This window comes from Cottoperca gobio, chromosome 9 (genome assembly GCF_900634415.1).
Source record: "Cottoperca gobio chromosome 9, fCotGob3.1, whole genome shotgun sequence".
Lineage (NCBI taxonomy): Eukaryota > Metazoa > Chordata > Actinopteri > Perciformes > Bovichtidae > Cottoperca > Cottoperca gobio.
This window is the reverse complement of record NC_041363.1, coordinates 24,291,676-24,318,290: the sequence shown is the minus strand read 5'-3', so window position 1 is coordinate 24,318,290 and position 26,615 is coordinate 24,291,676. Positions and strand designations below refer to the sequence as shown.

The 26,615-nt window shown below is 39.4% G+C and overlaps 1 long non-coding RNA gene across 2 annotated transcripts in view; it reads right to left on the bottom strand.

The window, feature by feature from the left end:
- Positions 1 to 8,207: 8,207 nt before the first annotated feature.
- Positions 8,208 to 26,615, bottom strand: part of LOC115013684 (uncharacterized) — a 55,865-nt gene continuing 37,457 nt past the window's right edge. Inside the window, exons 4-5 of one of the 2 annotated variants that reach the window (XR_003832819.1) lie at positions 23,035 to 23,139; positions 8,208 to 8,286 (exon numbers count right to left, since the gene is read on the bottom strand). This is a non-coding gene — a long non-coding RNA (uncharacterized LOC115013684). Of the gene's footprint in view, positions 8,287 to 16,267; positions 17,166 to 23,034; positions 23,140 to 26,615 lie in introns of those variants that run through there. The other variant, XR_003832818.1, reaches the window with a different exon arrangement.

The window sequence follows — 26,615 nt, the reverse complement described above, 5'->3', positions numbered from 1 at the left end:
GCCTTTGCAGCGCAGCCAAGATGCTAATGTTAGTTAGCGAGATGTAAATCAGCATATAGTCTGTCACACAGCAGAACTAAATTGGTCAAATGTAACACTGGTGTCTCCCTGCATTCTACATAGGCATAAATGGACAGAGCTCTGAATGCAAGAAGGGATGTTAAGACGTGAATATGTTTTGTGATTTAAGTTGCACAAAATTGTGATCATTTATATATGTTTTTTTGTTTTGGTGAAATACCCACGACTCCAACAAACCAAACCATCTTAGAGAGAGTAAAACGAGTGATGCTTGTTAATACCTATAAGACCATCTGTCTTTTAAACATCATATTGAGTGGTGAAGTTAGATTTCATATAAACAAATCCTGTTTGTTTTTGATGCAAGGAAACAATTTATTCAAAGGAAAACAATGTCAGCAGTTGGTTATGTTGATATTTTATATATGCATGCACATGCATCTTCTATGATAATGTTAGATTCAGTGCACCATGCTGCGTTATGATTTGTCTCTGGTTATCATATTTCACAAACTGCCCCCGTTACTTACTGACTCAAAAAACTATCAGTAGCTGCAACCTGCGATCATGTGGATAAATTATGTGCGTCACTCGTCAAACCCGCACTGTCTTTGGAGAAAGTGTTTTTAAAGTTTTTGCAGCCTCATCTTGGTGTGAGCTTCAGAGACAACTTAAATTAGATTACTTTATATTTCTCCTTGAGCAGGTGACCGAGGAATAACATCACACTGTTATTTGTTTATAACATAAATCTGAATTTCCACAGTTCACAGATTGACAGCAGCATCATTTAAAAGCTTAGTGTAGGTTGTGGTGTGTTCAAGGTGCTGCACTTATACACCAGTAACACTGAACTCTATCTGCAGGTGCTACCAACACAACACTTCTTCTTCAAGAGCACTTTCCTCACTAAAATCTGTCCCAATTAGACAATATTAATGATTGTTAAATGTGCATATGCTGGAGCTGGAAAATGGGAAGGTTAATAGACAGGCAGCGTCACACGATCACATTTATCAGTTTCTATTTATCTCTCCTTGGGAGGTGGCAGGTTTACAGTAAATACCTTCTGTCCCCCTAATTTCCTAATGATGGTGATAATGATGGAGAATGGCGCAGTCATTAGCAAGGACAGGCTCTGTGCATCACTCTGTCAGCTACGTCTCTCCCAGGCCTGCAATGAGAAGTGATGGGGCCCAGCTGTTCCCCACATTCTCTCCCCAAACTGAACCCCTCTCAGAGACCAAGGGAGAGAGGGAGAGAGGGAGAAGGTAAGCAAAGGACAGAGACACAGAGAAAGTACAAACATTGAGAGACAAAGAAGAGAAAGGAGACCTGAACTGTCAACCAATAGAGGACACAAAATGTCACAGGACTGTGGCTACGCCGACTCAACTCTTAACTGAGAACGTAGACAACAAAACCATCCGTGTGTCCTCACTAAACTGTTCACACAGGTGTTCCATACAAACACAACCAAATGCCTTGTTCACTGATAGCATACTAAGACTTAGGAATACATTATACTGACAAAAGTTGAGAGACAGTAGGCTCCAAGTAAACATTTTAGCAGATGCCTTATTGACTGATATTAGTCTACGAGCTAAAACTAAAAAGAAGCTAAAAAAGTATTTTGACAAAAACATGCTTGCAAATACTTCAGCATGCTGAGTGACCCCACACGGGCTCAATCATGTTCCCAGTGAGTCTCCTGAATATACTGTAAACTAACGTTGTAAGAGATTAGTTTCAGCCACTGTGGAGATATCAACGTCTAAAGTCAAGAAAACTCTCTTGCCCAGGTTTCAAGGAGTATAACATCAGCTGGCTATAAGCTGGTGATTGAACATTTGACTTGTGTGTCATATAGAAATGATATTGAGCCAGGGAACATATGACCCTGGGGACATAGATACACTCCCTAGTGTCATGTCAAATCTTTACCATACACTGTATATAAGTAGACGCGGTCACAGTGGCTTCACCCATGGGTTTGTGGAATACCGTTTTGAAGCCTTGAGTTAGTTTTTTTGGCCGTCACCATCTTGCACAGAAGTGAATGCTAAATAAAACATTCTAAGGCAACCAACGCCACAACCTAAAGCATATCCTGCATTATCATCTATTTTACTCTGAATGGGACTATTTTTCATATAGCATCATGTTCATGTTGTAAATTAGACATGAAACTATCAACTGAGACCATAAATTCATGTTTACAATGTTTACTGAGGTTATAAATGAAGTGACAAGTTTGGTCATTTTCTTATAGATCGACTTATTTTTGCAACCGGCCATTAGAAGTAAGGCAACGCATCTTCTTCACTTTTCAGAACCAGAGTTTGCACAATACACTTTACCCAATATGCTAATTAGTTGCGGTCTCCATGCCATTACTTAATAGTATAAATGCTAACACTTTGGTAGACGATATGTTGAGTAATTAGCAGAACGTAAGCTAATGCTAGTATAAGCTATGTTTAGTGATCGCAGGTTCAATGCTAACATTTGAGTATACCCCATGTGCAAATTATAATTGTGCTTCTGTGTAGCTACGAGGGCCAACGATGTCAGCAGCTCATGTTGGCGAGAGTCCATGACGACTGTGATCACGACCATGTGACGACCAACATTCAAGCCTACGTGGACTGGAGGCCAGTATCTGCTACTGTTCTCTTTTGCATCTGTTTTGGAGTATATCAGGGATATTTAGTCTGCATGCCAACCCATACAGCATGTTTACACTTTGTCATACACTGCTGGACATGTTAGGCTCCATGCACTGTAGCCTAGTTTTCGAGGTACCCTCAAGTTTTTGGAACTTTAATTCTGACACGTTCAGTATGACCGACGTCTTCATGCTAACACTTTAGGATGCATTGTTTTGAGTAACACATTTGAGTGTTCCTGCTACCAGTTATATATATATATATATATATATATATATATATATATATATATATATATATATATATATATATGTATATATATATATATGTATATATTGAGTGATAGTAACCTCCTTTCAACTGTTGGTTGTAGAAGTAGGCTTTGTAGTAACACATTCACACATTAACTCATTCTCCAACAGTCTATTTTTAACATCTCCTTCTCTACCTCTCTGGGTCTGTGTCCCTTCTCTCTCAATGCACTTCTTTTTATTGTGCACTCTCCCTTTGTCTCCACCATGTCAATTAGTAGTCCACACATGCACTACTATCAGCCTTGCGGAACATGTTACAATTAGAGCTGATAGCCAAATATTCCTCTTTTCCAATAGATTAATTTGAGAGCAAGGCTTATCAGGCAGGCCTTCCTTGTCCTGTGTAGCGATAGCTTTCAGTAAAAAGAACTCTGGTGTGACAGTAATCTGAAAGGAAGACAAGCATTATCAGAGTGGAAGTTAAACACTCGGGATCCACTCTATAAATTCAGAAGAGAGTAAAAATTTACATTTTCATTTGTCTTTCTTCTCCTACTAACTGTCTTTTTCCATTGTTAATCTTTGTGCGCAGATTATTAAATCCTTCAGTACATTTTGACAATTGTACGCCGAGGCACGGTAGATAATGCACTGTGTTAACCTAAAGTTGAATAAATTATACCCGCAAAAAAAAAATCAGAATGGCTGTTTTAAACCTGGCGACGAAAAATTTCAAAGTCACCTCTGATGAATAGCGCAGGGTGATTAATTCATGATGGGATACGCCACCTTGTCAGGCCGAGCTCTTCACTGGGTAATGGCAACACATGCATAATAGAACAGTGGTTCTCTGCCTCCCCTCGTTGTCTGAGTGACTTCAAAGGAATTAAAAATGGAGCCATCAAATTACATCTGTTGTGTTACTTTGTTCAAACAGGAAAGTGGATCATATCATTTGGATTGTCTCTCTATCGCAGCCTGAGATGAATAAAGTCAACAAGTTTGTGAAAAAAGCCGTAAAAGGTTAAAATTTTGGATTTGGTTTTTGAAATGGGCTTGAATACATTAGACTCCACTGAGGCGGTTTATGTCAATATACTATACATCTTTCCTGCATAAAACAATTCACTGTTTGATTTTATAATTAAATAGATTTTTTTGTATCTAACATTACTCCTGCATGATGTGATGGCTGATAAAAGAAGTTAAACATGATTTTTCAACATATTTTTCTTGGGAAATGAGTCGTAACTGCCACTGTAGCTAAGCAGCAGCACGCCATAATGACTGGACTCCTCTGTACATCTCTCCTTCACGAAGAGAGTGAACAGTCAGTTCAGCAGTGGAGTGACCTTTTCTCTAAACCCTCCAATAACTCTCCGGCTGACAGGTCGAATGAGCAGATTATCCCGGACTCCTTCATGGTGTGTTGCGACTGCACTCGGTGCAAAATGACAAGTGAATCAAGCTTCTATTTTTACCTCAGGGTGGGGAACTTGTGTCACTCTCGACCACTGCACCCAAGAAAATCAGCCATGAAGTTTGGTTTTGGGCAATCTGACCACTGACACCGCAAAGCTGTCACTGCGATGCCCTTCCCCTCCATCACCCAATCCCCCGCTTCGATGTCGCACCACTCCTCACACCTGACTGGCACCAGGGGTTGCGTGCCGGGCCGAAAGCATGATTGACACCTCGCGCGATCTTCTGTAAACACCTTGAGATCTCGGCACCTCCAGCAGGGAAGATCAGTGACTTGTGTGAAAGAGGCCTCTCCTCCTGGCCTCGGCTCAAGTCTGCTGGCGCTAGCTATGATGCAGCCTGACTTGTCAGAGGGCGTAACAAGATGCTGAGTGACTTAGCACCTCTGGAAATGTCAGCCCCCGAGCCGGCGGATGCCAGGCTGAGTGGAGTAGGGAGTGCACAGACCCCACTGCGACTGGCTCAGCTGCTGCCTGTAAGAAGCAGGACGACACACGCTCGACAAGACAAGACAAGCAGCAGAGATGAACCGGGCCCTGACGCCGCGCTCTCGCCCCATTCCCCCATATTTCTGCCACACGTCTTACGCTTGCTTCTCTTTTCAGTGAAGTGCATCTGCTATCGTCCAGCTGCTGCTGCGGCTGAAACGGACCTTTGCTGCCCAATGCCCGATGTGCAGGGTGTACGACAAAGTCCATGCATGATGATGATGTGGGCAAAAACAGAAACGGGAGCATGCCTAAGTGACCCATTATTGCTCTGGTGAATCATGTTAAAGGAGGCAAGGCGCCGAAGAGACACCCAACACAGAGGGGAACTCAGTCACGGCACAGTCTGTCAGACTGCAGTTATTTACCATGCCGACAAACACATTTTTTTTCTCCCTGAGGAAATTTGAGGATGTATAACGCACCATATTTAGTGCTACATATTTATAGAAGTCAAGCAGAAAGTCAGTTTGGTGAAGCATTAAGGAATCAGGAGATGCGGAAAAGAAAGCTTTTACAAAAAGAGGGAGAAGAGAGACACTTTGGAGCGTGATGATGCTCAGTAAAATCTAATGGGCTGTTTACTCACCGCCTGCCGAGATCCACACTGCTACATTGACTCTTGATTTATATTTTCTGATTCATAGAGGCGCATGCATCTTACTTTAATCAAGGTTCTCCCTATCATCCCCCACTCATCCCCTCCATCTCACTGCCTGCCATCCTTTTTTCCCCCACAATGCACATTAACAGCAAAAAATATAATCAGTTTTATGACAGACTATGTTTTGAGCACATGATGGGTGAATATAGCATTTTGAAAATGGCTCGTCCCTATCCTCAATCTCCAAATAGATCCGCTGGGATGGAAGGCAATATCAGTTGAGAGGACACAGTCTCAAGGGTGTGTGTGTGACCGAATGGCTGCAATCTGATGCCTGCTATTTTTCATGTTTGTTAACAAAATACAATTTGAGAGAGGGACGGAGTATACAGATAAGGGCATAAGCACATTATTTGGCTGAGCTGACGAATAAAGTTAGAAGTCTGCAGTGTGTCTGGAACTAACAAGAGTTTCCTCCAATAAGTGGAAAGAATGACTGTTGCACGCCGTCAAGTGTGATTTTTAATTTCAGTAATTGTTTCATATATTTAGGTTGGAAGTGTACAACACACTTGATTAGATTCTAATAAAGCACTGACAACAGCTTTCCACACATCGCTGCCCCTTAAAATATATTACAGCACATTTGTCACAAAGCCGAACAATAGCTGCTACCTTTTTCTTAAAGGAAGCAAACGCTGTGAGCAAAGCTTCTCCGTTTCAGGGGTTAAGTTTCAGTTTCATTCCTTACTGGCTGCTGTTATCCAAGAGGTCTAGAAGGCACAGGTTCGGCAGATTAAAGCTGGGGATTTCTCTTGACCTTTCAGCCAAATGCCATGCTGTTTGAGGTGCACAAGCATAATTAGATCTGATCGTTCTGTTGCCGTCTTATGTTTGCCCGGCCAATTTTTCGCACCGTAAAATCGCTGTTGTTCATTAGCAGCGTTTAAGATGTGGAGGGCACAGGCTAACGACGAAAACTGGTGAGGTTGAAATAATTCTGTTGTTTCTGATGATTCCACATGATGCCCACAACTGTTGCATAGCTCACTTTCAAAGAAGCCCCCCCATTAATGAGGAGGATGGCCTTCCCAGGGTCTGCTTTAGTGATGTACATACATCGTCTGGGAGAGAGAGAAAAAATGCGCTCTCCCAGCTAATGTAGCCGCCAATTCACAGTGACATTTGCCATTAGCTCCATGCTGAATTCGGCGTGCGACAAAAGCAGAAGAAAAAGCTCAAATCATTCCCAATTAACGGAGGCATCAAACAGTGAAAGTCCTAGCAGGAGATTTTACGGGCAGTGCACGGAGAAAGGTCAGGCTCCAGTGGAACAAGGCAAAGTCACAGCATTTATTAGAACTAATGAGCGCTTTCGTTAGACCATATTAACGGCGGTACACAAGCACAATAATAAATAAATAAAGGAGGTAGCATTTGTTTTGTGTCACACACACACACACACACACACACACACACACACACACACACGACTGGCTGACCCAGACACAGACCTAAAATTAATATTGTCCCCTTAAACATGTTATATCTGTATAATTTAACAATAATACTTAAAAATGCTATTTGAGTCCTACAGTAGGTGTAACAAGAGACCCAGACATTTGGAAAACTTAAAGGAAGGAACATAGCAATCTAAAAATATGCAGATGTATAAGCATTACATGAACGCCATTTTAGATTTTATTGTTTTCAAAATGTAGTATCCAGGATGTTCTACCAGGACCTAAAAGGCACAATTCATGTTTCAAAAGTAAATAATGGGTTTGCTACCAACATACCAACATTTCTTTCACATTGAGCAACAGCTTTCTTATTCGAATGACTAACACGAGTTTATGAGTAATACTATTTGCGACATGTCTGTCAAAAGTTGGTGTTAGTTATATTTTCTGTTAAATTTCTTCACGCTGTCTTCTTCTACCATCTGAGCCTCCTTTTAGAATCACCTCATTCTACTAATGATCCCTGAGCCCTTGAATAGAGGAGAGAGTATTTATTGAGATATTCACATGGAATCTCCCCTTGTCTTTCTCCCTCTCTGAAACGACGGAGGTGGAGAGATGTAACGGAGATTGGCTGTGACAGCGCCAAAATGAGGCTAACGAATATCCTAATGAGGAAATGCCAGCCATGCTCCGTCGTTCCAACCACACCAGTTAGCTGGCCTCGAGAGAGAGAGGGAGCCAGGCTGCAGCAAAAACTGACCTCTAACTGAAACACCAGCATGCTCAGTACAAATACATGTTTAGTAAAAGAAAAAATGTTTTACGTGTCTGTGGATCAAGAGTTTGTTGAGGGGCTTTTTGCATCCGTGATATGAATGAACATTTTGGAGTTACACTGGGTTTATTGGGTTTATCTATCCACAAAACAGCCACAATTTTGTCGTTCTATATTTTATTTGGTAATTTCTGTCAATAGTTTAACACTGCACTAGTGCACCATGGTTTATTTAGTTAAAAAAATGATTATATTATTAATATTATTTTGCAACAGCGTTCAGTGATCATACAGGGAAAACCAAAGCAACACAGGGCCAGAAAAATGGACCAGAATGCAGTGCAACTACAGGAGAGGTTGTGTGTTAAGTATAGGACAAAAAACATGTTAGATCCAAACTCTGAATGTCGTATAAACCACCTTAGAGAACATAATGCGCGTATCCCACCTGTGATTTGGGACCAGTCCAAAGTGTAATCAGTTCTTCCTCGGTCCATGTTGCACCCTCCACCAAACATCAGGAAAATCTGCTGACAAACAAACAAAACTGAAAACGTAACCTCCTTGGCGGAGGTAATAGTAAGAAAACATCGGCATGAACAATATTTAAGACAGAAATGTAACAATTTCAGATGTAATTTGTGTTTTCAATCTACACATTTTGGTTTGGTTGCATTTGGTCAATGACGACCTGAAAACCAACCACATACACCGAGTCCACAGTTGTTGGGATGTTTGGAACAAAATAAAAACTATCAAAGAATATTTAAATACTTCTAGTGAGATACACTGAAATAGGGGACCCTCAGGAGTCACCTCAGGGAACCCTGGAAGTGCCCTGACAACTATTGTCCCACCCAGGCACATTACACTCTCCTTACATGACTTTGACAAGGCTTTTTGGGTTCAAGACAAGGCCCACAAGTGACGAGCGATAACATTGCATGCAGACGTCTCAGAGATCTCTGAGGAAGCTGGATTCCATTAGAAAACAACAGGGACGTGCCCCTCGGGCCCCGCAGGTCCTGAAGCAGCGTATGACACGGAGCCTGAGTGCAGAGGAAGTAACTCAGCCTGACTTAATCCACTGGACGAGCTTCACAGGAGACACTCACTTCATGTGGGGGAGATATTAATGACTCCTGCAGCAGTGGTACACTTAATAATAATATTAAGACTTATAACTGACTTTAAAAGGCCAACAATACAAAATCTTTAGTTGCTTAGTGAATTCGCCGATCAACAGAACATCGATGAATAAGTGTAATATATTGGAAATAAAGAATCCCCATAATCTTTAGAATCGGCCACTTGTCATGATCCGTATTATCCATCATGATTTGACAAAAAAAAGGAGGCCACAGGAGGTCAAATTAATAAAAAAGAAATCAAGGAAGATTTAATTTGACTGATTTATGGGAAGTCCTGAGCAGAAACACTTCAGCAACGCTACGTCAACTATCTTGTGGATTTGCATGTGAAAATGTTACGTATAATAGTTGTTGCAATGATATAGTTGCACGTTATTATTATTATATAGTCCACAGGTTATATGTAAAAAGCATTTTTCTTTATGTTAGGCATGGTAAACAAGTAAAGAAATTAACTTTATCTTTATTTAAATGTTTCCATGTAAAAATGTATTTATACATGTACACAATACTTTAAGTTCTTTCCTCAATTTATTATGATGTTATGTTTATATATATATATATATATATATATATATATATATATATATATATATATATATATATATATATATATATATATATATATATTACTTTTTTACTTAACCCCATTAAGCGAAATGGTTCACCGATCCGGTTTGTAGTGAACGAGAACGTCCTGATTTATGTGAATGAGACGGAACATAAAGGACGAGAAAATGAAATAATAATGACCAATTACTCTTTTACTAATAATGTACTTGTGAAAGCCTCTTTTATATAGCTTGTGTGCATCCCGATGCTGAGACAAACATGTTGAGTTATATTGAGGTTGGTAAGGGTGGTATAGTATGAGGAGGAGAGGTGGGGGTTGGGGGGATGCAGGGTTTGGCATATGGTCACATGACTATCACGAGTTGGAGAGCCAAAGCCCTGCCTTGTGTATGATATGCATCGTGGCAAGAAACATGGATCGCGTGTTTGTGAAACGTCTAGGTTGTATGCACGGGTGGTGGATGATTGGAGGGTGGAGGGTGAAGGGTAAGGGGTGGGGGGTGAGAGGGGGGGGTTACGGTTTGGGGACGTGTGACGACGGCCTGAATTGAAAAGAGCCACCTTTTGATTTTGGATGGGCCCTGTTCCTGGCAGGCTGGCCGGCCATAAGGCGGGGTGGGGCCTGAGGATAATGGCAGCAGAAGGGAGAGGAGGCCGACAGCTGGCGAATTCTGCCCCAATATGTTTCCATGAAAGAGGCGAGGAAATTTCAGAAGACGCGATGCCCGAACGACACGCTCGGCGGCAAAAGGGAAGATTAAAAATAAAATGAGTTAACATCTTGCCCGTTTCACCCCACGATGCACATTTCAGCGCAGGAGGGGGGGAGGGGTGATCGTGACGGCCATTCACATTACACCAACAACCAAAGAAAGAAACAAAACCTTACAGTTAATTAGAAGAAGTCATGTGTCACCTCCTGAAGCTCCTTCAGCACACACAGATGTGGCCTGGAGCGTTTTAAGCCCCTTCCCATCATCTCTCTTACTCTCTGCTCCCTGCATACATATCCTGTTTCCCATCCTCAGCATATTGTGAATTTAAAATGCAAAATGCAAATGACTCCCTCTCCTTTCTTTTTTTCTACCTCCAATCACCGTGCCTCTAATGAGGTGTAAAATATGTGCATTAATGACACAAAAGTTGTTTAGATCTGGGGGAGAGTTAATTGGTTTTAATCACAGCCTACATCCATCTGGTTACACGAGACAACAAACTACTTCATCTCGATGCCTCATTAGACATATTGTGAGTCGCTACGACTAAAAGGAGACGCTCGTCTTCAACTAGCTTCATTATACACAAGCGTTGTTCAGCTGCAGAGTGTTTATGATCAGGACGTACGGATAAAAGGTACTCCATGTGCACTTGGACCAGAAGAAGACAGACTGGTATAATGTTACTTTTTGTTATACAATTGTCATTTATTGTGCTCCTATTTATCTCTTCTTTTATGTGAACATAACCTACAGGTTATAATTTAAGTGTGTCTTCATTTGATTGAATTGAACTGTGTCATGTTATGTCATCAGTTAAGGGAACTTGAGTGACATTTGTTTTGATCCTTTCCTGTCGTTCTTGATTACACACTGTTGATGTTGAAAAGCAAGTCAGAATGTCTCTATATGTAACAGAAATCTCCATCTTTAACTATAAGTGCTTTGAGTTTCCTCGACATAACCATAGAAAATGTAATCATGCCAAGTTGCCACAAGTGGATACTGTAGGGAAACAAATATGATGACAGTGGTCCTTTTGCAGATATGTTCGGTATCAACATTTTGCAACGCACTGATACGTTCAATAAAAAGAAACAAGTTCTGTGTTGTAAGTTGTATATGAACGTACTTCCTGGAGACAGGGTTGCTAAAACCGTTAACATACGTGCACCGCAAATGTGATATCTTTGTGAATTGTGTTGCATTATAGATATAAAATATAATTGTATTTGTTAAAACCAATAGTGATAAATGCATGAATGAGTCCTAAACACCAGAAATGAGTTAGCATCAGGTTCCCTCGTCCCGAAGTCATTGTTTTTTTTTTTAATGGGGTTTTTAATGCGGTTTTGGTTAGATGCCTGAAATATGGTCTTCGGTTACCACAAGCTTAAGAGTCTTTAACATTTAGTTTTTTCACATAAAATACGTCACTAAATATCCCTAAATGTCACTAAATATTGTTAAGGCGGTTGCTAACAAGTGTCTTAATGAGACTGCAGAACATTTTGTGAACACAATATGTCGTCACACCGAACACAGCGAAACTCATGTACTCAGTGCCGGTGGTGTTGAAGTCATGCGACCGTGCTGTAGTTCATTAACTAACGTTAGCTTTGAAGACTAACGTTAGCTTTACTTCTGCCGATTGCATTTACGCTTTAAAAATCTAAAAAGCGGTGTTCCTTTGTTGACAGATTTTATGCAAACAGGTCACCCCTGCACGGTTTTCACCTTCTTACAGAAGCAGCTTAATGCAGTAAAACTAGAACAGTACTATATCAGGCATTTTATTTCAGAACAAACATGATGAACTCCAAAACAAACATAACAAGCAAAGTAAGTTTTGTAATCCACGATTTGAACCTCATAAAGTCTCTAAAGTGTAATCTAAACCCACTTTGTCAAGAAGCCTGTCTTCATATATCTCAGTCTTCAGCTCAGCTTCATGTCCACAACATCCCTGAGTGGTCACATAAGTTTAAAAACAGACATTAATTATGCCTCAGGGGAACATACATTTCGTGTCACCGCTATGAAGAGTTTGTTGGTGGGGAGGGGTCTCTTTAACCAAAACACTCAGCTGTCTGTCTCCATGCGCTAAGCCTAAAGATGCTCTCACCATCTGTTGGCAGTGTGACCATGTTTCTGTGGATCCTAACAGGCCAAGAACTAAAATGTGTGAACTGCAGGCCTGCTAATCTGAAGTGTTGATAAGAGGCTTGAAAACATACCACGTGTGACTTGCACCATAAAAACTAAGAGTTCACTGGGGATTCAGCCAAGACCCAGAGGGACTCAATATGCACTTTAGGGTTCTTTAAACACATTAAGCCCTGAAGAATTTCTCGCAGAATCCCAATACTTCATTTCACAAAGTAGGGATTCAAAGTTTTCTCCGACATTTTACAGTCGACGACGCATGCTTGTTAGTTTTAGATTTGAAACTCGACCTCACACGGAGGGAATCATGTCATACTCAATGTTTTTTTTAAGTTTTCAAACTGAGGGAGCAATTTTATTGCCGATGACAAGTGCACGTGGAGACGGGATCTGCTGCTAGGTTTACCCATGTGTCTCATTAATCATTAGCATTTGGCTGAGAGGCTGCTTTATATGCTCCTGTGATTCACATTGTCACTTACTGTAGTCCATCTTCATTTAATGCTGAGGGCATCTAATGAGTTCTGTTCACATGTGTCAACTGAAATGGTTTTGTACAGGTGTAGTCTCACCTACCCTTTGATTATATTTTTTACGTTTTATATTTCTATCCAAGCCGCAGTGAAAATTTCGACGTGTTTGTATTTGCTCGATTTAGGATCACACAGCCCGATTATAGATACACTAGAGTTGCATGAATGAACACGCCATTTACTTATTGAACAGTTCGTGTAATCTGTTCCATCAGGATGACAGCACACACTCAAAACTAATCTAACTCCAGTTCATGTAACGCACACTGCACTTACTTTTTGTCCCATTTAATATATAAGTTACAAGAAAGACAGCTGAATAACCTTTGTTTTTTTTGGAGAATATGACAATGTTATTAGAATATAACATTTCCTGGATTAGAAAGAACATATTCCAGGCAGCAATTACGTTTCCCCATTAAACGTATTTAGCAAAAATAATTGGTAGTATATCAATGTCATTCTTTGAAAGCTTCTGTATCTTATCTTGCTCTACCAAAGGCTTTATAGGTGGGACGGAATATATGATACAGTCTCACCGGTGAGGATGATGTTGCATTCAAAAGCAGCGTGATGACAGCATTTCAGATGGAAAAAACACACTTTGAATTATAGTTAAGGATGAAATTCAAAGATTGTAAATGTGTCCATATGTACTGCACACAAAAGGTTCCCGGGACTACTTTTAAAAAAACTGAAAGGTACCTTCAGTATATATATGTACAGTATATATGTATATATATATACAGTGTATATACACACACATATATATATATATATGTGTATGTATGTATATATATATATATATATATACACACACACATACACACACACACATATATATTTATATATACACACACATACACACACACATAATAATATTAAGACTTATTAACTGACTTTAAAAGGCCAACAATACAAAATCTTTAGTTGCTTAGTGAATTCGCCGATCAACAGAACATCGATGAATAAGTGTAATATATTGGAAATAAAGAATCCCCATAATCTTTAGAATCGGCCACTTGTCATGATCCGTATTATCCATCATGATTTGACAAAAAAAAGGAGGCCACAGGAGGTCAAATTAATAAAAAAGAAATCAAGGAAGATTTAATTTGACTGATTTATGGGAAGTCCTGAGCAGAAACACTTCAGCAACGCTACGTCAACTATCTTGTGGATTTGCATGTGAAAATGTACGTATAATAGTTGTTGCAATGATATAGTTGCACGTTATTATTATTATATAGTCCACAGGGTATTATATGTAAAAAGCATTTTTCTTTATGTTAGGTCATGGTAAACAAGTAAAGAAATTAACTTTATCTTTAATTTAAATGTTTCCATGTAAAAATGTATTTAGAACATGTACACAATACTTAAGTTTCGTTCCTCATTTATTATGATGTTTATGTTTTATATATATATATACACACACACTATATATATTATATAATATAATATATAAACACACATATATATATAGAATATATTATATAGTGATATATATAATAATTAATATATATAATATATAATATATAGAAGAGATATCCATATCTATCAATAAAAAATAGAATATATATATATCTCTATATAGATAAATAATATATATACACAGACTTAGATAGACATATATATATAGCAATCTATAGACTATTATAATAGTATGAGATATATATATACATAATAATACTTATATAAATAAAATAGATATATTATATATAATATATATCTTATATAGATAGATATAGACGAGATACCTCTAATATACATTATATACATATATATTATATAATATATCTATATATTATATATATACATAATATATATATACATATATACATATATATCATATATATCATATATATATATATATATATATATATAATCATATATACATATATATCATATATTATACACATATATATATATACATATACACATATTATATACACATACACACATATATATACACATATATATATATATACATACACATATATAATATATATCATATCATATACATATATATATACATATCATATATATATACATATATATATACATATACATATATATATACAATACATATATATAATATATATACATATACATATACATATATATACATATATATATACATATACATATATCATACATATACATATATATATACATATACATATATATATATTATATATCTTATATATATATATATATCTATATATATATATATACATATACATATATATATATATATACATATACATATATGTATATGTATATATATGTATATATATATATATATATATATATATATATACATATACATATATATATACATATACATATATATATATATACACATATACATATATATATATACACACACACACACACACATATATATATATATAAATGATATATGACCAATAACAATACAAAACATCATGTATCCACAAGCTTTCTCTTTGATTAAAGCCTAAATGAAAGATACTGAAGCACAGGGAAGATGAGGAAAAAGATTTCTATATTTTATTTAAATGCAGCTACAAGGCCTTCTGTTTGTTGTTGTCCAAGACATTCTGTCTGATTAGAAAAACATACATGTTAATTATAGAAATCAGTATAGTTGCAGGCTTGTGTTGAATAAGAAAAGTTGTGCAATTTACTGATTTGCAGAATGCGGCAGTTAAACCAGCAGCAGCAGTGATGGAAAGTGCCGTGGTAATAATTAAGAAGACCTTAGCATATTTAGATAAATTAAGCAGCTGGATAAGCTCTATATTTACAGCGTCGTTTCCTGGCTAATTCGCCTCACGTCCTTATGTGTGGTGTCAGAAATACTCTCTCCGTGTTTACAATTGGTTCCCGTTTCCCTGCTTGTTCATTCTGATTGACATTTCTAAATCTATAGGTCCTGAGTACTGATACACCAACTAACCACAAATTGTGCAGCCAGGCGATGATGTGTGCTGACAATCATTAGCAAATACTGAACTTTGACACCTAATCATGAGAAAAGTACGCAAGTGGTACTGATCATTATCTGTGGGAGTATCCGTGTGCATGGTGTCTGGGGTATTTCTTTCTCAAATGCATGTTAGTGCAGATTGCAATTCATCCCTGACTGTGAAAGGCCACTGCAGTTTTAGGAAGCATTAAAAATAATCACATCTACAATAGTCATTTTTGTATACAAAGTCAAATAGTTTCCAAATGCTTTATATTTATTTAAAAAGTCACTACATGAAGAATAGTTGATGATGTAACTTCTGACAACCAAAGACATAAATTACTGAAACAATTTGTTCATATCTTATGTTCTCAAACTACAGTTTAGTTGTGTCTGGCTTTCACTAACATGTTATTCTGATGTGCTCTTTGCACAAATGTAAACCAGTCATGCCAGGGAATATACTACTTCTCTGGATCACGGCGAAGGCCTCCACTCAAACAGCATAAATGTGCCCTTGCAACAGTTTTGCATCATGGGAATGGATGTGTTCAAAAGGTTGATGGGGAGGATCCAGGCAAACACCCAGAGAGAGAGCACTGAGGCTGTAAAACCACAGAGGAGTTTTACATCTGTCTGGCCTCATTGCTATGCATAGAGCCCCGAGCCACATTTCTCTGCGTCCACCATTGGCTACCCCACCGCCCTGACAGATTACTGCCCCAAACAGTGGTGCCTCCGCCAGTGAGAAAGAGGCCTGCCAGCAACAGCTGTCCTTTAGCATTGGAAATGCTAAGTTCCCCTTTGACGAAGACTGAACAGGAATGAGTGTCAACAATGCTTCGCCCTGGAGTGGTTGCTAACATCTTGTAACTTTCTGTGCTGAGAACCACTTCTGTTGGATACTTTTACATCAACAGAGCAGATGAGTTTTAATATGTATGGTAATTTCTTCATTTTTGGCCCCTCTGCTGCCTGTTGTAGAGGATAAAGGAAACAATTAAGAACACAATGCCAACAGTGCTCTTGAACTTGAGCGGTGTGTTAGCCGGCTGCTATGCAAATGAGGTCGGAGGAGAGGAAAGCAAACAAATCTGTTAATTGATACATCCCGTCGGTGAAGGGCCTCGAGGATTACCTGGAAGAGCTGGAGTGTCATCATCTGATGGCTGTGACACACTGCAGGAGTTTAAAGTGCATCTAATGGGGATGTTAGCGCTCGTCCTCCACAGGCTAATGGCAACCATTTTGTTGGCTGTGGAGAGGTGCCCAAGCTGTCGAGGGCCAGGCATTCGGAGTGACCTCGGTGACCTGCGGTGACCCCGGCATACAAGTGTGCGGATAAGTTCTACAGCCTCTCCAGAAAAAAGCCGTCCGTGGCAAGAAGACACTAATTAAGGTAACACGGGCAGCTAAGTCCCACAAGTGTAGCACACAGTTGGAGTGTATACTGAACCTTGTCATGTAGGTCACTTTGGAGCTTTTAGCAAAGCTATGCATATTAATGGCCTCTGCCACAGCAGTCACTGCCTAGGTGCTCATGGGGGGTTTTGTATACTAACTGTGGGGCTCTTTTCTGAAACATATGCATTGCAATTTGAGACTAGGGCTGGTTACAGTTAGCACAGGTCCCTGTGGCATTATTTAGCCACAACAAAAATAAGAGTACACAACGGCAAAATAATTATGAGTTAGTAATGGATGAAATCATCACAGTAAAAGAAGTGTCGAGATGACCCTATGCGTATGAAAATAAATACGCCATATGATTGAAACCCAGATGAATTCAGGGTCTGTGCACTCTTCATGTGTTTCCAGCAGCTATTGACCTGAACATCAGGTGGCTTGTTTACTGCATGTTAAAGATATAAGCCACCGGAGTTGTGATTCCATATGGTTTCACGTTCTCCAAGGATTTCAGCGCTTCTGTTGTTTGGTTTTATAGATCATGTAGTAACACACAAAGGCTGTGAGTGAGTCAGTAAGAAATAAACAACTTTCAATGCTCCAGAATACAAGAATATTCCAGAGCCCTGACCTCAACCCCATCCAACGTCTTTGAGATTAACTGGAGTGCGGACTAATAGCCATCAGTGTTGGACCTCATCGATTCAATACCGATCCTCGCTACAGTACAGAGGGGTGCTAATTTCAGGATCTACACCAATCCACTGTGCACTATTAAAGGCGGTGTGGCAAACTTTCACAAATAAACACTTTTTACTTTTTTCACGTTTTTAGTATTTCTCAATTCTCATTGACTTCAAGAATAACAAGTAGAAGTTTAAAAAAATTAAATAATGCTGCCTGTTACATAAATCAAATGGGTAGGATTAGGCTAGCTGCCATATTATTATTCAGAAATTTACACAAAATAACACTGTAAAACTGGTATTTTGTGTCATTTCTCAACAAATCACACATTTATGTTGGACACAACTTTGACTTAGAGTCAGAAGCAATGTCTATGTTCTTTTGGAAAACCATTTATTTTTTAAAACCCTGCAGCAGGTTCTAAAATCTTGGTGAAAGTGTTCCCAGATGAGTGGAGGCTCACATATGGGTGTAATGTTTTGCCGACCCTACATCTACTGACCATTTAGGTAAGGTGTAAAAACCTACAAATAATCTTTTAGAACATCTGGTAGTTTCTGATGAATGCACGTACATGTTGCACATACAATGCATGTTAAATCAGCATTAATTAGGACTTTTACTTTATGATACGCTAATAAATACAATGGTGGCGTCAGCAGTCAGGAATGCCAGAAACCTGCACATAACGCTGTTCGTCAGGTGTCGTATGACTGTCGATTTGACCCACAGTGTCTTGTTGTGGGCCTGCCTTTACTCTGATATCCCTCAGTTCAGTGGCATGCATGTGGCACGGATCTTCAGCTGAGCCTCACAAATCGTCTGCCGCCATGTCAGTCAAGCCTTGTTTACAGATACCCAACATCCTTTCCTTCTCGCTTGGCTGTCTCGCTGCGAAGTCGGTCGGGGATGTGTGATGTACATCATCGGTAATCAGATAAGTTGGGTACCATCCTCCTGCTTTCTCTCCAAAACAACATGTCCACTGAACTGAAAGCCAGAGTGCAACTGTCACATTAGCAGCCAGAGAGCACTCACTCCGCTACATGCCTGGTAAACAAACCCTGAAAGATGTTTTGCATGACAGACAGACTGACGGCTCTTTCAGGCGAGGCCAGAGCGTCACCGAAAAGAGCCGCCATCCTCTCCCCTCTGTTGTCAGTTGAAACTCTTTAACCAATTATAATGGAAGAGCAGGGCACATATTTGAATATGCATGACAGAATGTTGCATTTAAGAAAAAAAGGGTTGAAACTGCTAATTATGTGGTCAACAGTCTATCACTGAGCAGTTTTACCTTCTATTTCATTTGCACATGAAATCTCTCTTCTCATGACAGCAAGCTTTTAAGTGCTTTAATGAGGCATTTCATATTCACAGAAAGAGATTATGTCAAAGGATAGTGATAAACCCTCCCCGATATCAACTAACTGTTTGTCACTTTTCATAATGAGCCTGGGCTTTGTTAGATTTCCTCTTCCTGTAGATCATAATGGAGTCGAGCCAGTTTTTCACCTCCCAACAGCTATGTTCTCCTGTGGAGGCGATACGAGGCGGTTAAAGTTATCACTTGATGAGTTTTGCTCTGAGCACTCAAAGTTGGACAATTATTTTTGAATCCCTGGGCTCTCAGAGGAGCGAACATGAGGGAAATGGCCAATTATGGAATGTGATTTATTAGAATATAAAAAGAAGAAGAAGAAAAGCAGTGTTTGTGATGTTGTTGGAAATGTCATTAGGCCAAATAGGAAATGTTTATGACTGTGTGAGTGAAAGGCTCAAGCTGTTATGGTCATGAAAATAGTTTGCAATCACTGAACACTCCATAAATGTACATATTTAATTTATTCTACCGTTGGTATTATTAGATCTCAGTGGGGCATTGACATTCGACCACAACATATTATTCAATCGACTCGAAAACTGGGTGGGACTTTCTGGCAAAGTACTAAACTGGTTTGAATCCTACTTAAAGGACAGGGACTACTTTGTTTCTATAAGTAATTACATATCTGAGCGGACAAATATGACATGCGGAGTTCCTCAAGGCTCCATTCTGGGGCCTTGTTTGCCACTGCCTTTGAAATCAAATATCAAATAATTATTCATATCTTACACAGCACTGTAACTTTTTTCTTCTGTTTTATACCTGTCTTGTTCTGTTTTAGCTTGTTTTTATTTCTGTTCTCTTGGCTCTCCAATGACTGTTTTTGGATGTAATTGTAGAATGTGTTTTATTTGTGTCTGTTGCTTTTACTGTTTTTGTAAAGCACTTTGACTTGCCTTGTTGTTAAAATGGACTATATAAATAAACGTGCCTTGCCTTATCAAACTCAGAAAGTACAGTTGATAAAAATGTTTCTAGTCAACACTGACTCCAGCTCAAACACAATGTATTTACACAATGTCAACCCCACAACCACAGGGCATCCCGCGGCCCAGCTGGGACACCGTGAGCCTTCTTCTCTGTTTCTGAGGTACGGAGAACAAATTCCAGTCAGAACCTGCTCCGCTTGCCAAAAACACTGCTCATCCAAAGTCATTTGCAGCAAAGTCCATTATCATCATCACTTGTGGTGATGAATTCCCTATGATGGTGGCAGGCCCGCAGCAGCCTCCACTCATAATGACATTCTGCTCTTGTTGGCAGTCACTCCCCGTCAGATGGCTCATTCCCAACAGCCAGCGTGTCAGACAGAGCACACACACAATACTGGGCTGGGCCTCGCCGCCAGAAACAGGGGGGCAACATGAATGGAGCTTGAAAGGCAGACTTCATTTGTGGGAAGGCCGCAGTGTTCAGTCTAGTCAGCATGTTACTTTTAATGTAATCATCTGTGACATTTTGAAACAAGTATGTTTGGTTGCGCTGTTCTCTCACGTTTTTCTAAGCGTTTACACTTACTAAAGTCTGGCTATTCATAGCATGGTGATGGGACGGTGTTTCCATGGGGAAATCCTTTGGTACACATGTACTTCCAGGTAATTGACAAACTGGGTAGTTTGTATGAGAGAGGAAAGAAATGGCACCCTAACTGTAACTTCATAAACAGAAGTTGAAAAAGAAAAACAGCAAAGCATCACCTGTTCTGTAGTGTTACATACTAAGCACAGAAATTATGATACGAGAGAGAGAAAGTGAAACATAAAGTTACCAATTACTATTCCATTTTGATTTAATGTATGTATGAACAGTAGAGCATTCTCCCATTTAAGATGTTGTTTACAACATTCCCATCCATCCATCTGTTTGAATGATGGATGAAATGATGTCAATCTCCAGTCTTCATCATTGTCAATGGGCCTAAGGATGACAGGAACACATCCTATGTCCAGACAGAAGGATGAGTCTGTAAAGCCCCATTTGTATGTCAATAACTCACCCCGTGTTACTTTGTGAAGAAAACTCGCATGCCTCCACGGTGAACAAAGAATTTAAAAAAAAATGGAGAAAAAGTAATGATTGCTTAAAGTATCCAGGCGTTCACTAATTCCCAAACGTGTTGTTAAACACGGCCCGCATTTACTTAAAATGATCATTTTGGTCATTTTGTGGGAGAAGTATTCCTTAAAGGTATAATAAAGGCAGACATCTAAAACACTAAGCTTAGGGGTTAGGGAACGATTGTGGTTACAGTTTAAACAGTGAACATAAACTGCTAATGGAAAGAGAGCTACAGTCTCCAGCATACACTGTCATCGACATTAAACATTATGTGTAGCATGTACATAGGGCAGAACACTATCGCAGCTTCACCCAACAGTGGGAAGTGGAAGGAATTGCAACAGCTACAGTAGATGTGACAAAATGTGTTTCTCTTTAAGTACAGATTCAAATCACGATCCTGAACCAACACTAAATATAGACAAACCAAAATAACTAAATATTAAGAATTGTTAATGAGGACGACTGTGGTGGATAAATGATTTAAAAAACGTACAGGTTGATGTTTCATCGGTCTGCGTTTGACAATCCGATCGAAGCATAAAGAGAGACATCGTAGATCTGAAGTTCTTTTAGTTAAGTGAAAGGGAGGGACAATGATGAGCTTCCCTGATTTCACTGCTGGACCAAATTAAGGTTGATGCCCCATGAAAAGGAATGTAAGAGGAGCTGCAAGGCCAATAATATTCAAAGCACCATGCGACTAAGTCATCACTTCTGAAATAAAACAGCTCTGTGGACACACGGTGAGTCTGATCTCTCCAGCAGCAGAACGACCAAACCACTCGGTAACAAATGACGTTCCCCTTTAAAAAGTGTGAGGTCAGGGTAGTCTGCTTGTTTGTAAGTACTGTAGTTTTGCGCTGCAGTTTAAAAAAAAAAAGAAAATGGTATTGTGAGCTCCAGGGTATGCAAGCACATTAAACTGTAGCTTTAAACATGAGTTTAAATTTAGAACTTTTCTGTTTTCCATAAAGTTAGTAAAGGTTACCACAAAACAACCTTTATAAATAAAATTGACAAACTAACTCATGCCCTAAAAGTCCTGAAAAGTCCACCTTGACTTGTCTTAGGTTCAAAGCAAATTTCCATCGGCCCTTGAGCAAATCATGTGTGAGAGCACTAAGACTAAGCAATACGATAAATGGACGGTAAAACCAAAATAATGAGATAAAAAAGACACAAAGATCTCCGCAGAGCTGCAGAGTCGGTCACATGTCTGTGGGTTGGCCACTATCAGTGAAACCTTTCCACACAAATACTTATTAGTAGAGCTTTATGGGTAAGATGTGAAACGCCTGACTCTCTGACACAGCTGGGCATAATGAAAGCGCAGGATATCATGACAAGAACAACATTGTCTTTCTTTGGGCTAATATTAAATATTGACTCGTAAGATAAAACAGGAAATCCTGAGAGGTGCAAAGCAAGATGGCTGAAGGTGACTCTAAGCCCAAGCTTATCGAGGGAATCGGTAAACAAGAGGCCTGGCAAGCTCAGTGCTCGGCTGTTGACAACTGGTGATGGTGACCAGGTGGGATATGTTATCCTAACAGTCTGGAACTCTTGTGAATTATTTGCTGATAGATATAAACAGCTGTTATTCTTGGTAATGGAAAGCAATTAGAAACATCTGCATACTTGGCTGTGAGCGATGCCTCTGAATGGCGACCGTGGCTCCCAGGTGCCACTGGGAAATAATTACATCATCAGGACAGGGGCCGGGGCTGGAGGACTGCTAGTGATCTGTGAAGAGCAAGGAGGAGAGCCCAAAGAAGGACACACACACACACACACACACACACACTCACACTCACACACACACACACACACACACACACACACACACACACACACACACACACACACACACACTTGTATTAGTCAGACTTGTTTGTTTGTTTTTGTATCCTTAACCAAAGTCTTAACCAAAACTTGACCTTAAAAGGTTCTCGATTTGGCATTCAGAACATTAACAACTCTTTGCTATGTGCAGTAATGGTGTAGTTTAGTAGTGGCGAGCTAATGGCCACCGTCTGCACTGTGCTCATACAGCGCTTACCGCTGATAGTGCTGTCCCTACGTGGTTGGGAAAGTGTCACGTCCTCCCTCCGGTTCCCCCTCAGGTTATCACTGTGAGCTCTGTCAGCACAGTTACCGTTGTTTGCTCCATTAGCGCTGTCAGCACAGTTAGCTGCTAGCCGCCGGCTCAGCTGAGGCCGTGTGGAGACAATTCCTCTGCTCTGAATTTCAACTTGAGAACCTTTAATTCTTACTCTTCTTTATTTAATTAGATTTTTTTCTTATGCATATTTTACTAAAAGACTCTCCCAAAGCCTTATGTTCAGACTACACTCGATAATGTAAACCCTGCTTTAATCTGACACAGTAACTTTCTTATAAAACTAAAATATTGTGTTGTCTGGCATGAGAAAGATTTCTTTTTTTTTAATACCAGTGCAATTTGCTCTTAAATCCCTTCAATGTACCCCAAACCTAATCCTAGTTATAATCTTAGCTCTTCAGTAAAATAGTCATCTTAAACTAACCTTTAATTTAACACATTTTTAATCCTTATCCAAAACTCTAATGCTAATTTGAGGCAGTGCCTTTATGTACAACACATTTCTGCACATATAAACTGCAACAAAGATGACGGAGCATCTAAAGTGTTTGTGAAGTGAAAATATACTCGTCTAATTAAAAAGATTTAGTGAAAAGATGAAACTAGACAGCATTGGCACTGTCGACGGGACAGGTGCGACCTGACAAACCTGATCAACATTTCTCTACAGCAGAGAGCATCTGCAGCCTCAGTAAAGCATGTTTTAGTGTTTCAGTCCATGCAACCATAAAGATACACAACACATTACTTTAAGAAGTTATACATTTCAGCTGTAAAGGTTTCAAAATAACTTTACTTTCTAAAAACTATTGGTTAAACTAGACAAATTCTTTCTGAGTGTTTAAATATCTTTTGCCAAAGAGGCACACAGAGTACAAAGTCTTACACTGATCAGTCTGCTTTTACAGTTTGAATACGCACGCTCAGTCATGAGACGGCCCCTGACTATGTCACCTGCGTGGTCACGTGGTAACCTGTGGTCATCATTCAACCATTGCTCTGGTACGTAAGGCTCTCACAGTAACTTATAGCATTCTGTTCTCTTGATGATCATAGCTTCCGATACACTATCCTCTCACCAAATGTCTGAAACTCAAACAGCTTCTCACAGGCGGACAAGTACAAGAACACACTTCTAAACACATACACCCACAGATGAAGACAGCAGACATTTGTTATGGTGATAATTAATTCTGTTTCCCAAGCAATATGAACGATCTGTGTGTCTCTCTGATGCTTTCTGATATTTCTCTGAATGTTGTTTAGTAAAACTCCTCAACTCTTAAGCCACATGAAGAAGCTGAGCCAGAGGCGGACACAAACACTGCACACAGTGTCCTTGGCATGGCATCTTTGCAGTGTTTTTATGTCCCTTGTAGTACTTTTGTTGCAGTCAAAGATGTTGATCTCATCCCATTCTTACATACTTTTGGACAGTCAAAAATATCAAAAGGAGCTTTGTTTTGTTTTACAATTTGTCTTCTTATATATACATATTGATAGTAATAAAGATAAAAACTGTTGCCTTAGAATACATATGTGTATGTCTCAGACCTATGACATCTTGCATGGATATTGTAAAAACGTCACAGTGGTGGTTTAAGAATTGTCCAACATAAATGTTCTGACTGGTTACAGAGTTTGACAGACGTAGCGGTAGCAGTAGCAGTCCGTAGTGCTGTGAAGAGAACACAACACCCACAAACGCACTATATTGCTTAAAACTTGTACCGTAACGGTGGATCAACTACTCTGGGAAACATTTTTGTTAAGGCACATCTCTGAAAAATGTACTTTTCAGTACAAAAATGTCCTCCTTCTTTTTCAGCGTTTTTCAATGCTTTTACTGTAAATGTCCTCTGTGATATTTAATTTGCAGTCAGTCACGCCACAGTGTGTCTTCCCCTAATTGTGTTGTGGATGGAGCCGCTGACCTTCTGCCCCAGCCTGCTTCTCGCTCTAAACAATACTGCGGCTGCGAGAGCCCCGACTGTGCGATGCCTCTGAATTTACCCCTGCTAAAGCATGACTGTGACTCTCCACATACATCAATGGGCGGGCCCCTACTGAGCGTGCTCATCGGCTGTAAATACCAGCAGTCTGCGCTGCCGTGGTGAAATGAGCAGTCAGGGGGATTTGACCATGTTGTGAGGTGGCAGGTCGGGCCTGATGGTGGAAGTGTGAGTCCTGAAAGCAGAAGGTCACATGATGATCCGCACTGCTGACAGAGAGTCCTGATGCGGTGTCCTTGAACAACACATTGACCCCTGGCATGAAGCTAACAATGGCATCAGCTATCTGACTGACGTTGGAAATGCAGAGAATGTGTGGAATGTCTAAATGAAGTCCATGTAACAGCTTTCCCACAGAAGGAAATAAGTGAGATGCAGTTGAAAGCTGCAGATGGACCTTAAGTTGTTTACTTTGTCGCACATAAATGAACAGGCCGACCTGGTTGAAGCATGGACGGCACATTTTAGAATGGCGGTCATGTTGTATAAAAACAAAGATTTAGATGTTCACAGTTTTAATGTGTGGCATAGTTGTGTCCGCTGCAAGTCACCTGAACAAGTACAGTTTGTATTTGCTGTTATTTATTTTGAATTTGTCAACACTTTGTATGGCACCACTTATGCTGAAATGTTTCAAAGTTCTTCTCGGTTCACAATTGTTTTTCAAACCTCATTTGTGAGCTGGCAATTGGGGGAATTTTGTGGGAGTTACAACTAAAGCGGCAGCTGTAGCTAAATACAAAATATTCAAAAAAGACTAAATCACAAATATACTGATTTACTATACAGAAGAAAAAGTGACAGAACATGTACAAATGTGCTTAGAAATGTAATGATGCAACAGTCCAACACTTCTGTGTAAATAATGTACCTGCAGCTAAACTCTACTTTGCTTTTATTAGATTCCCGGCAGCTGTACGGATGTTACTGTGAAGCAGCTGCGGACACAAGCAAACATGGAGATATTTCAGTTACATTTAACATTATTGTCCTGTATGCAATTATTATAAACCATTTCTGTTTACTATAACATAGTATACTTGCAACATGTTCTGCCTTCATACCACAACAAGTACAATTCTAGT